The 17,785-nt window shown below is 38.0% G+C and overlaps 1 protein-coding gene across 4 annotated transcripts in view; it reads right to left on the bottom strand.

The window, feature by feature from the left end:
* Positions 1–17,785, bottom strand: part of LOC307194839 (cyclic AMP-dependent transcription factor ATF-7) — a 92,731-nt gene that overhangs the window by 56,207 nt on the left and 18,739 nt on the right. The gene's annotated exons all lie outside the window — the stretch shown is intronic.

The raw sequence follows: 17,785 nt of genomic DNA, 5'->3' as shown, positions 1-17,785 counted from the left end.
AATTGAAAAGGAAGAAGCAAACCTGTCATTATTTGCAGATGATACACAGAAAACCCAAAGACCACCAAAAAATTCTTAGAATAAGTGAATTCAGCAAAGTTTCAGGACACAAAATCTATACACAAAAAGTCTATTGCATTTCTATACACTAATAATGAACTATCATAAAGAGAAATTAAGAAAACAATCCCATTTATAATCACATCAAAAATAATAAAATACTTAGGAATAAATTTCACCACAAAAGTGAAAGGTCTGTACACTGAAAACTCTAAGACACTGACAAAAGAAACTGAAGACACAAACAAAAGGAAAGATATTCATGCTCATGGACTGGAAGAATTAATATTGTTAAAATGTCCATACTATCCAAGCAATATACAGGTTCAATGCAATCCCTATCAAAATTCCAATAGCATTTTTTCACAAAAAGAACAAACATTCCTAAAATTCACAAAAGACCCCGAATAGCCAATGCAATCTTGAGAAAGAACAAAGCTGGAGCATCACGCTCCCTGATTTCAAACTATAGTACAAAGCTACAGTAATCAAAATAGTATAGTATTGGCATAAAAACACACACATATATCAATGAAAGAGAGCCCAAAATAAACCCCTGCATATATGGTTAATTAATTTATGACAAGACTATACAATGGGGGAAAGGACAGTCTCCTCCATAAATGGTGTTGGGAAAAACAGGACAACCACATGCAAAAGAATAAAACTGGACCACTATCTTCTACCACATACAAATATTAACTCAAAATGAATTAAAAACTTGAATGTAAGACCTGAAACCATAAAACTCTTTAGGAAAAAACATAGGCAGTAAGCTCCCTGACATCCATACTGGTGACTTTTTTTGGATCTGACATCAAAAGCAAAGGCAGCAAAAGCAAAAATAAACAAGTGGGACTATATCAAACTAAAAAGCTTCTGCACAACAAAGAAAATCATCCACAGAATGAAAAGGCAAGCTACTGAATAGGAGAAAATATTTACAAATCATATATCTGATAAGGAGTTAATATCCAAAATACATAAAGAACTCATACAACTCAAAAGCAAAACCCCACACAATTCAATTTAAAAATGTCAGAAGATCTGAATAGATATTTTTCCAAAGAAGACATACAGATGGCCAAATGATACATGAAAAGATGTGGAACAACACTAATCTGTATCCATGGATACAGAGGGCCAGTCATATGTGGAATCTTAAAACAAAACAAAAGCCCACCAAACTTACAGAGAACAAACTGGTGGTTACCAACGGTGAGGGGAGGGTGGGTTAAGGGGGTCAAATGCGTGAAGGGGGTCAAAAGGTACAAACTTTCAGTTATAAAATAAATAAGTCATGGGGATGAAAGGTACAGCATGGTGACTACAGTTAATATATTACATATTTGAAAGTTGCTAAGAAAGTAAAAGTTCTCATCACAAGAAAAAAATTCTGGGACTTCCCTGGTGGTCCAGTGGCTAAGACTCCACGCTCCCAATGCAGGGGGCCCAGGTTTGATCCCTGGTCAGGGAACTGGATCCCACATGCCGCAACTAAAGATCCCACATGCCACAACTAAAGATCCTGCACGTTGCAACGAAGACCCCACACACGGCAACAAAGATCCCACGTGCCGCAACTAAGACCTGGCACAGCCAAATAAATAAATAAGAAAAAAATTCTGTAATTATGTATGGTGATGGATGTTAACTAGATTTACTGTGGTGATCATTTTGCAGTATATATAAATATCAAATCATTATGTTGTACACCTGAAACTAATATAATGTTATATGTCAATTATACCTTTTTTTTTTTTTTAAAGGAGTAAAAGCAATATAGTGGAGCAAAGATAATCTTTTCAACAAATAGTGCTGGGACAACTAGAAATCCATACGCAAAAAAGTGAATTTAGATAAAGACTTTAAATCCTTTGCAAAAACTAACTCAAAATGGATCACAGACATATATGTGAAACACAAAACTATAAAACTCCCAGAAGATAACACAGGAAAAGACCCAGGTAATCTTAGGTTTGGCAATGACTTTAGAGACAACAACAAAGGCATAATCAATAAAAGAAATAATTGATAAGCTGGACTTCATTAAATAAAAACTTGTGTTCTGTGAAAGACAATGTCAAGAGAATGAGAAGGTCACCCACAGCCTGAGAAAAAGTATTTGCAAAAGACACATTTGATAAAGGACTGCTATCCAAAATACATAAAAAACTCAAAACTCAACAATAAGGAAACAACCCAATTAAAAAATAGGCCGAAGACCTTAACAGACATCTCGCCAAAGATATACAGATAGCACAAAAACATATAAAGAGATGCTGCACATCATGTCATCACGGAAATGCAAATTAAAACAACATACCACTACCCATCTATTCTATTGGCCAAACTCTGGATCACTGACAACACCAAATGCTGACAAGGGTGTGAAGCAACAGGAACTTTAATTCATTGCCAGTGGGAATGAAAAAATGGTAGAGCCAAGCTATAAGACAATTTGGCAGTTTCTTACAAAAATAAACATATTCTTACCATACGATCTAGCAACCATGCAGTTTGATATTTATCCAAAGGAGCTGAAAATTTACGTTCACACAAAAACCTGCACATGGATTTTTATAGCAGCTTTATCCATAACTGCCAAAACTTGGAAGCAACCAAGATATCCTTCAGTAGGTAAATGGATAAATAAACTGTGGTACGTCCAGACAATGGAATACTATTCAGTGCTAAAAAGAAATGAGGTATCAAGCCATGGAAAGACATGAAGGAACCTTAAATGCATGTTAAGTGAAAGATGGCAATCTGAAAAAGGCTACATACTGTATGATTCCAACTATATGGCTCTCTGGAAAAGGCATAGCTATGGACATAGTAAAACGATCAGTGGTTGCCAGGAGTGGTGCGGGGGGGAGGAAAGATGACTAGGTGGAGCACCGAGGATTTTTAGGGAAGTGAATATACTCTGTATGATAATGTAACGATAACTGTATGTCATTATACATTTATCCAAACCCATCAAATGTACAACACCAAGAGTGAACTCTAAGGTAAGCTGTGGACTTCGGGTGATTATGATGTATCATTGTAGGTTCATTAGTTGTAACAAATGTGCCACTCTGGTGGGGGATGTTCATAATGGGAAATGCTGTTTGTGTGGAGGCAGGGAGTATATGGGGAATCTCTGTACTGTCCTCTCAATTTTACTGTGAACTTAAAACTGCTCTAAAAAAACAGTCTTAAAATTTTTTGGAAAACCACTAAGTAAAAGTAAATAGATTGTTGCAAGTTTATTCTCATAGAGTGCTCAGAAAAAGAGCCTGAAAAATTAAGCCTGAAGTAGAGTACTCATTGCTTATATTTCTATAAGACAGAAAAGCATGGCAAAGCAGAAAAGTCCAGCTTCTAAACAAGAACTGTAGTCTCTTTGACAGAGCTCCAATCCAATTATGCCCTAGCCACTGATTTTTCTATCACCACTTCCCCCCCTTTGTTTCAGAGACAGCAACCATGACCTTCTGTTCATGTGGTGTAGGAAGAAATTGCTTCCCAGAAAGGCTTTTAGCCCACTGCATTTTACTAGATAAAGAGAAAACAAAAAGCCATTCGACTCTGACAAGCTGATTCCCGTCTACAGAGGAGCAAAATGCCTCCCTCAGGACTACAAGGTACAATATGTTCAAACCTTTAACCACCGCTCTGCCATGAGCTACCACATATGTGCACACAACTCTCCTCTGAGCAGTCACATGCATAACTGAAAGTACAAGCCTCCATAAGGCCCTGTCTGGCTGTAGCTTCAAATGCATATAAGTAAAATAATGCTGAAATAAAGTCTCCCCTTCTCACTTTTGCAATTATTTAGGTAAAAATTAAAAGGGAAGAAAAGGAAAGGCTGAAGAGGGAATAGCTAAATTGTTGAACCTAACATGGTACCTTATAGAACATATTTAGACACCTAGACCCCTGAAAATTTTAGAGTAATTACTTCTATTGTTCCCTCCAAATACAGTCTAAGTGGACTACAGTCTCTTCCTTAATCCTAAGAAATGCCTGAAACTGAAGTATAATAAAACGACAAATGTCTGAAGTTATAAACATTAACACAGTGAAAAAAAATTAATGCACACAGATTGCCACTGTGTAAAAAAAATGATGCTAACTGAAGTGATAGATGTCTGTAATACTATCTGCCCACTCTGGTATTATACAGCTATCTCCACCCACACACCACAACAGATCTTTAAAATTACCTCAACAATCTTTTCACTTGAGTCAAATAACTTATGGTAGTGAAAGATTTTTTTGTTTTTGTTGCTATTGTTGTTTTGGTTAGTAAGCTTGAGAAGAGAGACACAAAAATGAGGTAACTGAGGCTAGCATTAAAATGTAGGGCCTTTTTCTTTTCATTTTTTAAAATAATCATCCATCCTATTAGGCTGTCACTGTCTACCTGATAACCTCTTCGGAGCCAAGTTTGTAGTTTCTGTTTGATAGGTTGCTGCCCTGAATCACCTTTTCTTTGTATTTACAGTTTTTCAGAAACTCCTGGCTGGACACACACACACACACACATACACAACTAACTGGCTTGTCAGAGGCATCCAACAAAATAAACAAATGAGATCTTTGGACATCCAGAGTAATCATTTTGATAGCTTGTGACCTTGTCCAATAAGGTATTCTTAGCTCTGAAGCCAAGAATTTGACTTCACGGTCAAAGGTAGGAAAGACAAGGCTCTAGTCAGATACTTCCTACAGCTGAATGCAGAGTTAGTTTCACATAGTCCATGGTTATATACTGAATCATTATTAGAATCAAGAAGGAAATGTATATTTTCAGCAACTTTCCGGTAAAGGATAAAGACATTCAGACAAACATACAAAGAATCCCTTTACTAAAAATGTCAACTATAAGACTCTCCAGGGCCAGTAATGGAGATTCCTCAAAAAACTAAAACTAGAACTACCATATGACCCAGCAATCCCACTACTGGGCATATACCCTGAGAAAACCATAATTCAAAAACAGTCATGTACCACAGTGTTCACTGTGGCTCTATTTACAATAGCCAAGACATGGAAGCAATCTAAGTGTCCATCAACACATGAATGGATAAAGAAGATGTGGCACATACATACAATGGAATATTACTCAGCCATAAAAAGAAACGAAACTGAGTTATTTGTAGTGAGGTGGATGGACCTAGAGACTGTCATACAGAGTGAAGTAAGTCAGAAAGAAAGACAAATACCATATGCTAACACATATATATGGAATCTAAAAAAAAAAAAAAAATGGTTCTGAAGAACCTAGGGGCAGGACAGGAATAAAGACGCAGACATAGAGAATGGACTTGAGAACACAGGGAGGGGGAAGGGGAAGCTGGGACAAAGTGAGAGTGGCATGGACATATATACACTACCAAATGTAAAACAGATAGCTAGTGGGAATAGCATAGGGAGATCAGCTCGGTGTTTTGTGTCCACCTAGAGAGGTGGGATAGGTAGGGTGGGAGGGAGACGCGAGAGGGAGGAGATATGCGGATGTATGTATATGTATAGCCGATTCACTTTGTTATACAGCAGAAACTAACACACCATTGTAAAGCAATTATACTCCAATAAAGATGTTAAATAAATAAGACTCTCTGGGGGGCCTCCCTGGTGGCGCAGTGGTTAAGAACCTGCCTGCCAATGCAGGGGACATGGGTTCGATCCCTGGTCCAGGAAGGTCCCACATGCCGCAGAGCAACTAAGCCCGTGCACCACAACTACTGAGCCTGCACTCTAGAGCCCGCAAGCCACAACTACTGAGCCCGTGTGCTGCAATTACTGAAGCCCGCATGCCTAGAGCCCGTGCTCTGCAACAAGAGAAGCCACCACAATGAGAAGCCCGTGCACCACAACAAAGAGTAGCCCCCTCTGGCCGCAACTAGAGAAAGCCCACACGTAGCAATGAAGACCCAACGCAGCCAAAAACTAATTAATTAATTAATTTTAAAAAATACTCTCCGATCTCTTTTGATCCTTTATGTGTACTTCTACATGTTTTTCTCACAAATTATTTCACAAAAATATTTCCATGTATCTACTTAGCCATATATTTCCACTTCCAATCATAAATGAAACGTCCATCGTATCAACACACCACAGTTCGTAAGAGAAAAGGAAAGAGCAGATATATGAAAGTGCTATGAAGTCAAAGAAGGAAAGATTGTGAGATCTGAGTGGAGAAGAATTCTATTATTTAACAGTTAAGACCCTCCATGCAGTCATACTTCCAAAAAGTCAGAGAATAAACAAGTTATCAATCATTGGGCAGATCATGTATCTCACTACACTGGTAACATACTCCGAATCATACCCTAATTCCACCTTAGTCACATTTCCTCTTGTTAACAATCAGTATGGCAGCCACAATAACAAAAGCCCCACTGCTACATGGTACTACATAAAGCAAGACACCCAGATACCATCCTTTGCATTTGGGAGCTTACAGGCATAAAACTAAGAGGAGGAAGAAGGGAGTATGAGTGAGGAAGAAGGGAATATGAGTCAGGAAGTGACCCAGTCTAGAATTCAAAAAGATGACAGCACAGTGTTTCTTTGGGCCTATTAGTGGAGAATGCTGAAACTATGATTTTTAGGTCACGGTTTTCTAGCTCTGTCTACATTTCTGGTTGGTCAAGAATTAGTTTTCCTTCCCATTTTAAAATCATGCCCCTACTACTAAACAGTGGTTGTTTACCTCACAAAGAGTTAGATACATCTCAGCAGCATTCCCAGGTACATAAAAAACATTATAGATTAATAAGGCTGAGGCAGTTGTAGAGATGGCTCTTTGTTTTAGTAAGAATTCTTATCTTTTTGTACAGGCAGAGCTCAGCTGTCGATCCAGCTCTCTCTGGTATGGCAGCCAGACGACTACCTACATCAGTAACAAACTATAGCTAGGACTTACTTAAATGATTGCATTTGGAGCAGTGCAAAAAAGCACTACTTATTCTTTTTTTTTTTCTTTCCCTGTGCTAGATGTGCATATTTACATGTGTATGGAGAAGAATAAGGAAGCAATTCATCCTAGTAGAAGTGCTGGTCTGAAGTGTGCCTGGGTTTGTATTACAGCTCCATCACAAAGTATTGTATGACCTTGTACAAGTTATTTAACCTCTCTGAGCCTTAGTTTTCTTATTTGTAAAACGGAGATAATATTATATCCTCCCTCAGGATTTCTAGGGTTAAATAAAATAATATCTGTAAACTATTTCTGCACAGTATATAAGAGCTCAGTTAGCTTTAGTTATTGTTGCTGTTGCTGCTGTTATTATTATTAGACATTGATAAAGTTAAACAATTTTCTTTGTTTTTGTTCTCTCCCTTTCCCCCCATATGATCCCCATATAATTTTCCTATACATTATATAAACACAACATTTCCTCTAAGTTGTAGATGTATGTATGCACACATAAGATGTTGGCCTGCACTAACTGCTGTTAATCCTGAACATTATGCTATAGAGCCTACCCTAGGCTAGTGTTCATTTTTACCATAGAGTCAATTCAGTTCAACAAGTAAGGAAATTAAATTAGTGCTGAGGCCAAGACTGAAAGATTCTCATATGTAGTCAAATCTAAAAGATAAAGAGTCAGTATCTCTATGAAAAGAGATCTTACCCAATACCAGGGATTTAACATTCTAAGTAGATGGGAAACTTGAATCCCAGAACTAAAGAAATCAGGTCACTCCCTTTCCCCCATATTTTATCAGTCTAAAATTTCCATGGGAATTCCCTAGTGGTCCAGTGGTTAGGACTCCATGCTTTCACTGCCACGGGCGAGGGTTCAATCCCTGGTCGGGGAACTAACATCTCATAAGCCGCGCGGCACGGCCATAAAATAGTAATAATAAGTAAAATAAAATAAAATAAAATTTCCAAACCAGGACAAGGAGGAAATGTCTCTTTCTACCCTGTTAAGTTGTTTCTAGTGTTTACTGGTGCCCTTCTTAATTTATACTTCTCGGGAATTCCCTGGTGGTCCAGTGTTTAGGACTCGGCGCTTTCACTGCAGGGGCCAAGGTTCAATCCCTGGTCAGGGAACTAAGATTCCATAAGCCGTGCAGTGTGTCCAAAAAAAAAAAAAAAAGATTTATACTTCTCAACTAGCATCTAGCAGAAGGAAGTTGAGATACCCCAAACAAACCTAACAAGTAAATCTGTTTATCTTTGACATCCTCATAAGTTGTCATGTCTCTTTGGCTTAGGGGCCATTCTACCTTAGCCAGTTCTCATCTACTAACCCCTAAACCCAAATAAAAACTTCTATTCCTTTATGTAGCCAATATTACATCTGTGGTTAAACTAATTTATACTAAAGTGTGAAAGATAGCTCCCATACTTTTCTAATAACATTAACTTACATGAATCTTTAATTAATGTAGAAGTACATTATTTAAATGTACTTCAACAACATTATTTAAATGTACTTCAACAAAGGAAAAGGGATCACAGGCTTTACTTCCTCTCACCTTGCCCAGCCCTAATACCTTGACTCCCCAGAAACAGCCCATTCAGTGTTCATCCTGTCCTTGTTCCCAGTACCTAAAACCAGTAAAACTGTCTCCAGGCAAGCCAAATCTTTTAACATCAGAGAGACTCCCAGTAGAGAAAAAAGGCTGGCCACATAAATCTCCCTAGATTTGATTCTTGTACTTTTAGAGAGACCTCAGAGCTGTGACCTCACGTCTTAATTTTCTCTCCCCCATTCTCCAGCTATTCCCAATCACATGGTTATCTGCTCATGACTTTAAAAAAAATTAAAGAAATGCATGATTCTAACCATATGACATTCTGGAAAAGGCAAAACTATGAAGACAGTAAAAAGATCTGTGGTTACCAGGGGCTGAAGTGGGGTGGGGGATGCATAGGTGGAACAACGGGATTTTTAGGGCAGTGAAACTATTCTGTATGACATGGTAATGGAGGACACATGTTATACATTTGTCAAAACGCATAGAATGTACAACACAAAGAGTGAACCCTTATGTAAACTATGGACTTTAGTTAATAATAATGTATCAATATTAGCTCATCAGTTGTAACAAATCTACCACACTAATACAAGATGTGGCAGGCTGGAGGTACAACAAGGTAGGGGGTAGATGGGAACTCTTGGACTTTCAATTCTGTAAATATAAAACTGCTCTAAAAAAATAAAGTCTATTAATCTTTTTTAATTAGAGGAAACACTGGTTAATAATGCCCACCAGGTACAATGGCTAATAAGAGCCAAGATAAGCAGTACAAGAGGAAAGCAAAAAGTAAAAAATTAAGACTATAAGCCTTGATCTCAGACTGGAGAGGACAATAATTAAGACAAGGAAAGAGACTTGAGGAAATGAGAGAAAGACAACTCTCGCAGCATTTTTATAGTGACTAGTGTGCAAAACACTAAAGCAAATGTTTTCTCCCTCAGAGAAAGAGAAGAGAAGCCAAGCTCATACGGGGCACTGAGATACTCAGCAGAAAAATCACCACCATTAAGCCTCTGGCATACTTACGAGTGTCACCCTGATGCCTCTCCCTGTGGCTAAGAAATCAGAGCTTGTCATTGTAACCAAGTCTGCAACCTGTGCTGGTGCCAATCTGTATAGTAGATTGAGGTATTTTTCAGAAAAATCAAGGGGTAATTGCCCAGTATCGAAAGAAGATCTGACCCTTGAGAGGAGAAAAGAGGCGTTCCTTTTGCCATTGGATGATCCTCTCTGGAATAACATAAATGGCTCTTAAGAGAGATTATATATCTGATAAGCAGAGCTGCAACTCTGACAGCCAATCTGCTGAATGCCGAACAGAGCACTCAGCTTTCTACAATGACTCAAAGGACAAGGTAAAGCTGCAGATTTATTCTGCTGACTTTCCTTGCAGAGCTACTCAAGTTTTTCAAAGGCAAAAAGGAAGAACTCTTTCCTTCCAACCCAGGGAATTGCAAATTCCACCTGGGATCTAAAGACAGAACTATGTTTGCTCCAAATCTGACATCATCGATGTGAACAAGAAGATTTAAAGCTGGAATGATGGCTGGCAATTTTAGTCTTTAGAGCAGAAGCTGGTTCAGCTCTTCAATCTGCCAGCAGAATCAGCAGCCACACGGGGCACATGGTGTGCCAGACTGGGAATGGGCTAATTTCACAAAATTCATTCTCATTCTCTGTGTACTTGCACATGACAATTGCAAATAGTCCAGATTCTTACCAAATCACAATCTTAGGTAGCATATTTCACTGCACAAAGAAATTTCAAAGTAAAAACACAAAGGCACCATTACAAAGAGATAAATCCCAAAGCTTCCATCTTTTCTCCATGATGCTTTCTTTCCTCCTTGAAATCCTTTCCTTAACCTGTTAATTTTATGAGAAGACGTAAAAAGCAAAATCTGTCTACAATAAACTATAAATAGCAGCATTTCTGCCTCACAATTTGTATGTCACTTCTTCAAGATGAGATTTTGAACGAGAAAAGCTTTCTATACCTCCGAACTCGAATATAACAGCCACATGCTATGATTTATAGGACAGTTCTTCTGTGGTTAAATAGATTCAACCATCAACAGACAAAAGAAAAACTAGGCTTGAGAGTTAAAAGATACCCAATTTGTTTAAAACCTTTTTTTATGTTATCTTATGATAAACAAAGACTAAGAAACACTAACATTTAGAGGGAGTCAGTTTTATGTTTATTTTTAAAAACATGCATTACTGTACTGAGCAAGTACCCTGGAATAGGTACTGGAGGAAGGGGATTAATAATAACAAAATATAGCACAGAAAATTATAAGCAGGCTAAACCAGAATAATATTTTTCCCCAAAACAAAATACCCCTTTTTAGAAAAATGAAGGAAAAGAGGAAAAAAAAAAAGTTTTGCTCTATAAATAATACTATCAAATGATCAATTACATGTCTTAAATTTTTAGACATAACCCAAAGTCTAAAATATAGCTAACTGAAATTTAGCTAAGTGTTTACTAACACTTGCAACTGTAACCCTTTTAAAGGGATTTACCGTTTAGTTATAAAGACAATTAAGACTGAAACCTGGCTCTGACCAAACTCCAGCTGAAGGTGCTTTTCTTGTATTATAAAGTCCAATTTAAAAGGGGCATTTTGTTTTATTTAAGTCACTAGCATATGGTTAAAAAACTTAAGTTTGCCCTGTTACATCCTTTGAGCAGAACATTTAAGTTCTCTTTCTTCTCCTATGAAAGAGCATCCAGAGAGCATCTCTTGCACCTTGTTCGTAATGCACAATTTATCGGCATTTCGTTTCCTTTCTAAATGGCCGGGAGGGAAGAAGAGCTCCGTAGCCACTGTGTGTGGTTAGTAATGGCACTTTTACTTGTCATTGTACAAAGCCTGTTAAATATTTACAACACAGCAATATCTAGTCCTAAACACCCAGTTGTGAGTTTGAATTTTTTTAGAAATAAATCTATGACAAGTTTTCCCCAGCAAAACGCCAGAAGACTCTCCTAACAGCTTCAAGAGACCCAGCGGGTCCAGAGGAGCAGTTATAGGCCATCTGGTGATTACTTATTATTATTTATACAGCAGTGTAGATGTACACACAGATGTGTTATGAATCCACATACAGAGTAGGCCTTAACAAGGGCTTCAGACAAAACACGACTGCTGAGCAAGTCAATCTGCATTAAAGAAACATGCTAACCAGACAGAGGGAGCACAGTGGCTGTGCTTCAATTTGCCGCATTAGCTGGAAGAGTTTTTGATAAAAGAACAAAGAATTCTATGTAATAATGACAATATCTTGTAAGTTAACAACCTAGTTATATGTACATGGTTTTGCAGGGGTGGCAAAAGAGGGATTAATGAAGGACAGGCTCTCATATCCAGAAGGTGGTTTATAAACTCAGCAGTTTGTAAAAGAAGGGACTAGGAAAGAGGCCCTTCTCCTGACTTAGGATGAACTGAGATACAAAGACAGAGGATTTTTTTTTCTGTCAGGAATGTTCTGAGAACAGTTTCTGGGCTCCCATACCAAATATTAAGTCATATCCAAGGAAAACAAGAGTGAGTAACTGAAAATTTTCACCTTAATTTCTTGGGTATAGCTCCAATTAGGTTCATACGGCCTTTTTTTTTTTGGCAGACTGGAGCTTGGATGCTTTTAACCTACTATGCTCTTAGTAACGTAATAATAAATATAACACAAAAAACTAAAATAACCAACCACTTGTTTCTAAGAGTAAATGTCAAGAGTGCCAGATCTGACATTAAAAAAACTTGGGTTTAATTCCTTGCTCGTAACATGTCTACATTTTTTATCCCAGTCCCAGTTTTTTTCTTTACTATGCATAACAGTGGTCTACTGCTATTACAAGATTACATAAAACTGCAGCATACTTAAAGTGGACTGAAAGTTATTTCAAAATCAACATATTATTATTACAAAAAACAAGGTTAGCATTTGGCCTAATTGTGTATAAGGCAGTGTATCTTCAGCTGCCTGACAGCATGCAGGCACTCTTACCAGATGGGAACTGGATTAATTATTGAATGAAATATGAATTATTAAATAAAATTTTGAATTTTATTTATTTATTATTTTTTCTTCGGTACGCGGGCCTCTCACTGTTGTGGCCTCTCCCGTTGTGGAGCACAGGCTCCAGACGCGCAGGCTCAGCGGCCATGGCTCACAGGCCCAGCCGCTCCGCAGCATGTGGGATCTTCCCAGACCGGGGCACGAACCCGTGTCCCCTGCATCGGCAGGCGGACTCTCATCCACTGCGCCACCAGGGAAGCCCAAAAATTTGAATTTTTTTAAAACTCTTGGCAGGCGGTGAGAAAGAAAGGCTTATTTGTTTGCCTGAAATTGTTTTCACCTGTTGAAGCATGTAAAGATAGCACATATCACAGCACATATCACCACAAGTGGTGTTTATGTACCAGAGCCATTTTTTCCTATGTTATTCTCCAATTCAAGATGCTCCCCTAACATAAAGAATTAGTAATCAACACCAGCCATTCTTCCTTGCTTTTCTTTTGTGCCAATGCCAGTTAATAGGAAAACTTGCCACAGGGACAGAACTAACAATCCAGAGTCCCACAGTACCAGTAGAGCCTATTTCATGGGAGGGCTGGGATAACAGGAATAATCTCTATAGATTTGTGTTACATAGGCAATAAAATATACACCTTTGCAGCATGCCAGCATTTAACCAATCATAGAAGCTATTTGTTGCCTCATATATTACAAAGCAATAGAGATTTAAGGGATAATGTTCATGGAGGCAGAGGATACGAAGCAATAAACAGCACTGGAGGTTGGTTAAATGCCAAGTGAAGCCAGGACTACAGCACCATAAACATTATTCCTATTATATGACAAGATAAGGATGTAAAGAAGCTGCCCTCCATCCCACCACAACTAGGGCTCTACTGCTACCCTGGCCTTCGGAAGGGAAAGCAGGCTCCGGAGGTCTTTGAACTAGTTATACGTGTCGTGTCTCAGAAAGATATGAACAGAACATCAACCTGTACCTAAATGTTCTCTGGGAGAAGAAAAGATCTGGTAGTAGATATCCTCGGTGGGGGTGGGGTGGGGATAGAATAACAGCACCTCAGCATCACAATGGGTAGAGAAACAATCAAAGGATTTTTCCTTAAAAGGACAGAGTCGATACACAGTGGTTATGACAGAAACCTTTCTCAAAAATGGCTAATAATGGGACGATACTACCCATGAATAGTACCTTCTCAGAGGAAATGTGTTCCTGTTCTTAAGGAAATAGACATTCTAAGTAAGAAGCTTATACAACCAGCTTCTGCTCAAAGACTTGATGGTGGTAACCAGGACTACTTAAATCTGCATAATTCATACTGCAAACTAGCATCATGGGCCTGAAAGGGAGGTATAGGAATATGGAAATTGTTGACTCCTGGTAATAAAGATTGGACGAGGAATTCCCTGGCAGTCCAGTGGTTAGGACTTTGAGCTTCCACTGCAGGGGGCACGGGTTCGATCCCTGGCTGGGGAACTAAGATCCCACAGGCAGTGCTGTGCGGCCAAAAAAAAAAAAAGGTACAAATTTCCAAAAAAACATTTTAAGGGAATTCCCTGGTGGTCCAGTGGTTAGGACTCCATGCTGTCACTGCTGAGGGCCCGGGTTCAATCCCTGGTCACGGAACTAAAATCCCACAAGCTTGGAGGCATGGCCAAAAAAAAAAAAAAGGACAAAAGGCATCCAAAAGGTAAGATATCGAACTGTATCCACATGAAGTAACAACTCAAATTCAAGATTACTGACACACAGTAATTTTTCCTGCTTCCACATGCAACAGAACTTTATAATCCACCTTCAAGTAAAAGTGCCCCCCAAGCATTAAAAACTTACAAGACTTCCTAGATTCAGCACCAAACTGTATTTCTAATATTTTAATAACACAGAGGCAAAGCTATTTTACAGTTACAATGTTTTTTAAATAGATGCTATCTTATAAATATTTCTGAAACCCATACAACTCAAATTCAACCAGCGCTTTACCACAGGGTATCTGGGGCTCTGCTGCCTTAACACTAACCCATTCTCCAGAAGCAGCTCTATTAACTATTCCTGCTACCACATTCTGTAAAGAAATATTAGCAGGAATATTACTTTCCCTGAGTTCCTCTTCATGAGGGTGATGAGGCCTCAAGAGAAACAGAGACTCAACAGGAGAATAGGAATAAGTTAGCTCAAAAAACCCTATCACCTGTCTTTTCAGATAAGAATGCAAAGAACACAAACTTCAGCAGCCATCTTTTTTTAAAAAGTACATGTAGCATATTTAGAACTCAGCTGTGTCACATCAGACTTACTGTTGGGAAGTGGATCATGAACAGAATCCAAAAATAACAGCCATTAAAGACCTAGCAACCAAAACATGTTTACGTATCCATTGAAAGCCCGGTGGTTTTGATTATATGGTGCAGCGCATAATCCACTAGTCTATTTTAGGTGAATTTTCCTTTCACCTCCCCTTAATATTATGGCATAAGATGATTTCTGAATTTAAGGGTACACAGGGTAAAATCTGGGCAGAGAACAGATATTTAAATAATACAAGATTCCTACAGTTTTTGTTGGTTGGTTTTTTTATGGATCAGTCTCTTGAATTATAATTTGCTTTCATTCCTTCTTCCTCTAACTGGTAGAAGCCACTGATTTTTGAGACTTCTATGGCTGCTGAGTTCTAAACATGCCTTGCAAAAATGATCGTGGTCCTTATTACCCCTCCTGGGACTTACATAGCCTTTTTATTATTCTACCATTTCTGGAGTAATCAATGAATCAGTGACAACTGATTATAAATAGGCTTGAAGGACTCAAAGTGGCTCCAGAATGAAACCATTTTCAAGGTAATAAGGAAGTTGGGACGACAGGCCAAGGGTAGTTCACTTTACCAAATTTATCTTCTCTGTCAGATTTTCACTATTTCATATAACATAAAGCAATCATAGTAAATCTTGTAGAGATCCCACTCTAGAGTTATTTGTTACTAGATATTGGGAGAAACCTGAAAGGAGACTAAATATAACTAAAGAACTACAATCTCGGGACTTCCTTGATGGCGCAGTGGATAAGACTCCGTGTTCCCAATGCAGGGGGCCTGGGTTTAATCCCTGGTCAGGGAACTAGATCCCACATGCATGCCACAACTAAGAGTTCGCATGCCACAAGTAAGGAGCCCACCTGCAGCAACTAAGACCCAGTGCAACCAAATAAATAAATAAGCAAGTAAATAAATATTAAAAGAACTACAATCTCACCTGACCATAAAGTTTTGACAGGCAAAGCAGGTAAAAGGATGAATCATGCTACCTCAAAGCCTTAAGTTGTAGCTTTTTATCCTTTTTTCTATGAAACAGGTAACTTGAATCCAAAAGAAGGTAGCAATCTCCCTCAGTTCCACACTCATTGAGGGAAAAAAAAGCCTCAGGATCTATGCCAGAGGTTATAATGAATCCTAATGACCAATTCAGAAATGGGAGGGAAAAGTAGGGGAAGGAAAAGGCTTATGGTAAACAGAACCCAACAATACAAGAAGGACCCAAAGTAAAAATCCCTGTTTTCCTACCTCTAGTCCAAAATAATGCAAAACAAAAACAAAGAAACAAACACAAAGCCCTTCTGGGATCTCACAAATCTCAGTGAAAACTACTTTTTTCTGATGAGATAGCCTGAAGAAACCCTACTGATATATTTTCTTTCTCAGAAAGCTTAAGAGATGATTTTCCTATGTATTCTTTTATTTTTACCATCCATTTTTATTTATTTAACTCCTTGTCTGGGTAGTCTTAAGCATACAATACATAAGAGGGGCACTGAGCAGCTTAAACAATAAGTGAAGAAAAATAAATCCTTTCACCAAAAGTGCAGATTCTTTAAAGTAAGTGAGATAAGTAAAAAGGGTACCGCGTAACTATTATGGGAGTCACAGTAAGCACTATAATCAACAAATTCACACACAAAAATTTGGAGGAATCAGATTCAGGTATGTACTCCCATAAAGCTGTCTGAAAACAAATTTACTCTATTTTCCCAAGTGGCTTCTATTGTAAAAAAATATATATACACACATACACACATACACACACACATACACACACACACACACACACACACAAACCACATGAGGAAAACATGCAGTCAACAAACAATACAGTTGAAAGCTTTGACAAGGAAGGAAATAAACTCTACAATGCTAAATACTTCAGAATTGGCTTTTTTAGTCTTTTATGAAATTTTCAGCATTTACTGGAATTTGGAGTCATCCTTCTGCCCATTCCTTGTCACCAACCCTATTTGTCTCTCAAATTCCAATTCTTAGGAATCTCTGGAACTTAACTCTCTTTTTATACTTCTCTAAGTATTTACAATGTTTAATAGAACTAGTCTGCAATCTCACATACTACCAGTAAGTGTCACTGGACAGTCACATGACATATTCCTAACTGAAAAGAAATTCAACCCTTCAGGCTCCATAAAATCAACTGTTGAAGGCAAATAAAACTCTCTTGAATAAAACTTTCTTTGTATTCCTTTCTTCATCCTTTGTGGAACATGGCAGAATGGGAGGATCTAGGAATAAGTGTTAAGAAGGTACAAAATGAAAAAAAAAAAAGGCAGTTTCAACAAAATTATTTAAAAAGTACATGATGAAAAGTATTTGACACAATGTATACGCATACAAACAATAACATGGCAGCTAACACACAGAACAAGGCATTTAATGGTGTCAGACAGGGAAAATGGCTGAGAAAACTTGTAGCTGATACACTGCTGTGAGATCTCGGATTCTATGTTGGATTTGTCCTTCCTAGACAGGTATTTGCCTTAGCTGCTAACAATGATTTTCTTGATCAACAGTCAAAAGAAACTTTTTCTTATCTAGAAAATCCAAAATAGACTCTGGCAAATTGAGGTTCAAAATGAATGGGTGCATTTTCAGCTTCCTATCCAAATATGTTGAGCAGACTTTTACATCCATGAAGGTTGAAGAAAGGATATTTCTAAACTTGCTTTGTATTTAAATAAATAGCTTTAGAAAGGAGGCGAGAGCAACATGTATTCCTCAACACTGTGTGTTGCGAAACAAACACCAGCAGAATAACAATATGAAAGACAGCAAGGCAGATTTCATTACGGTAGAGTGTCTACATTTCCTCATAACTTGGATTTACACACTACAAATCCTCTGAT

This window comes from Stenella coeruleoalba, assembly GCF_951394435.1.
Source record: "Stenella coeruleoalba genome assembly, chromosome: 11".
Taxonomy (NCBI): domain Eukaryota; kingdom Metazoa; phylum Chordata; class Mammalia; order Artiodactyla; family Delphinidae; genus Stenella; species Stenella coeruleoalba.
The sequence above is the reverse complement of the archived record's forward strand: the minus strand, read 5'-3'. Positions and strand labels throughout refer to the sequence as shown.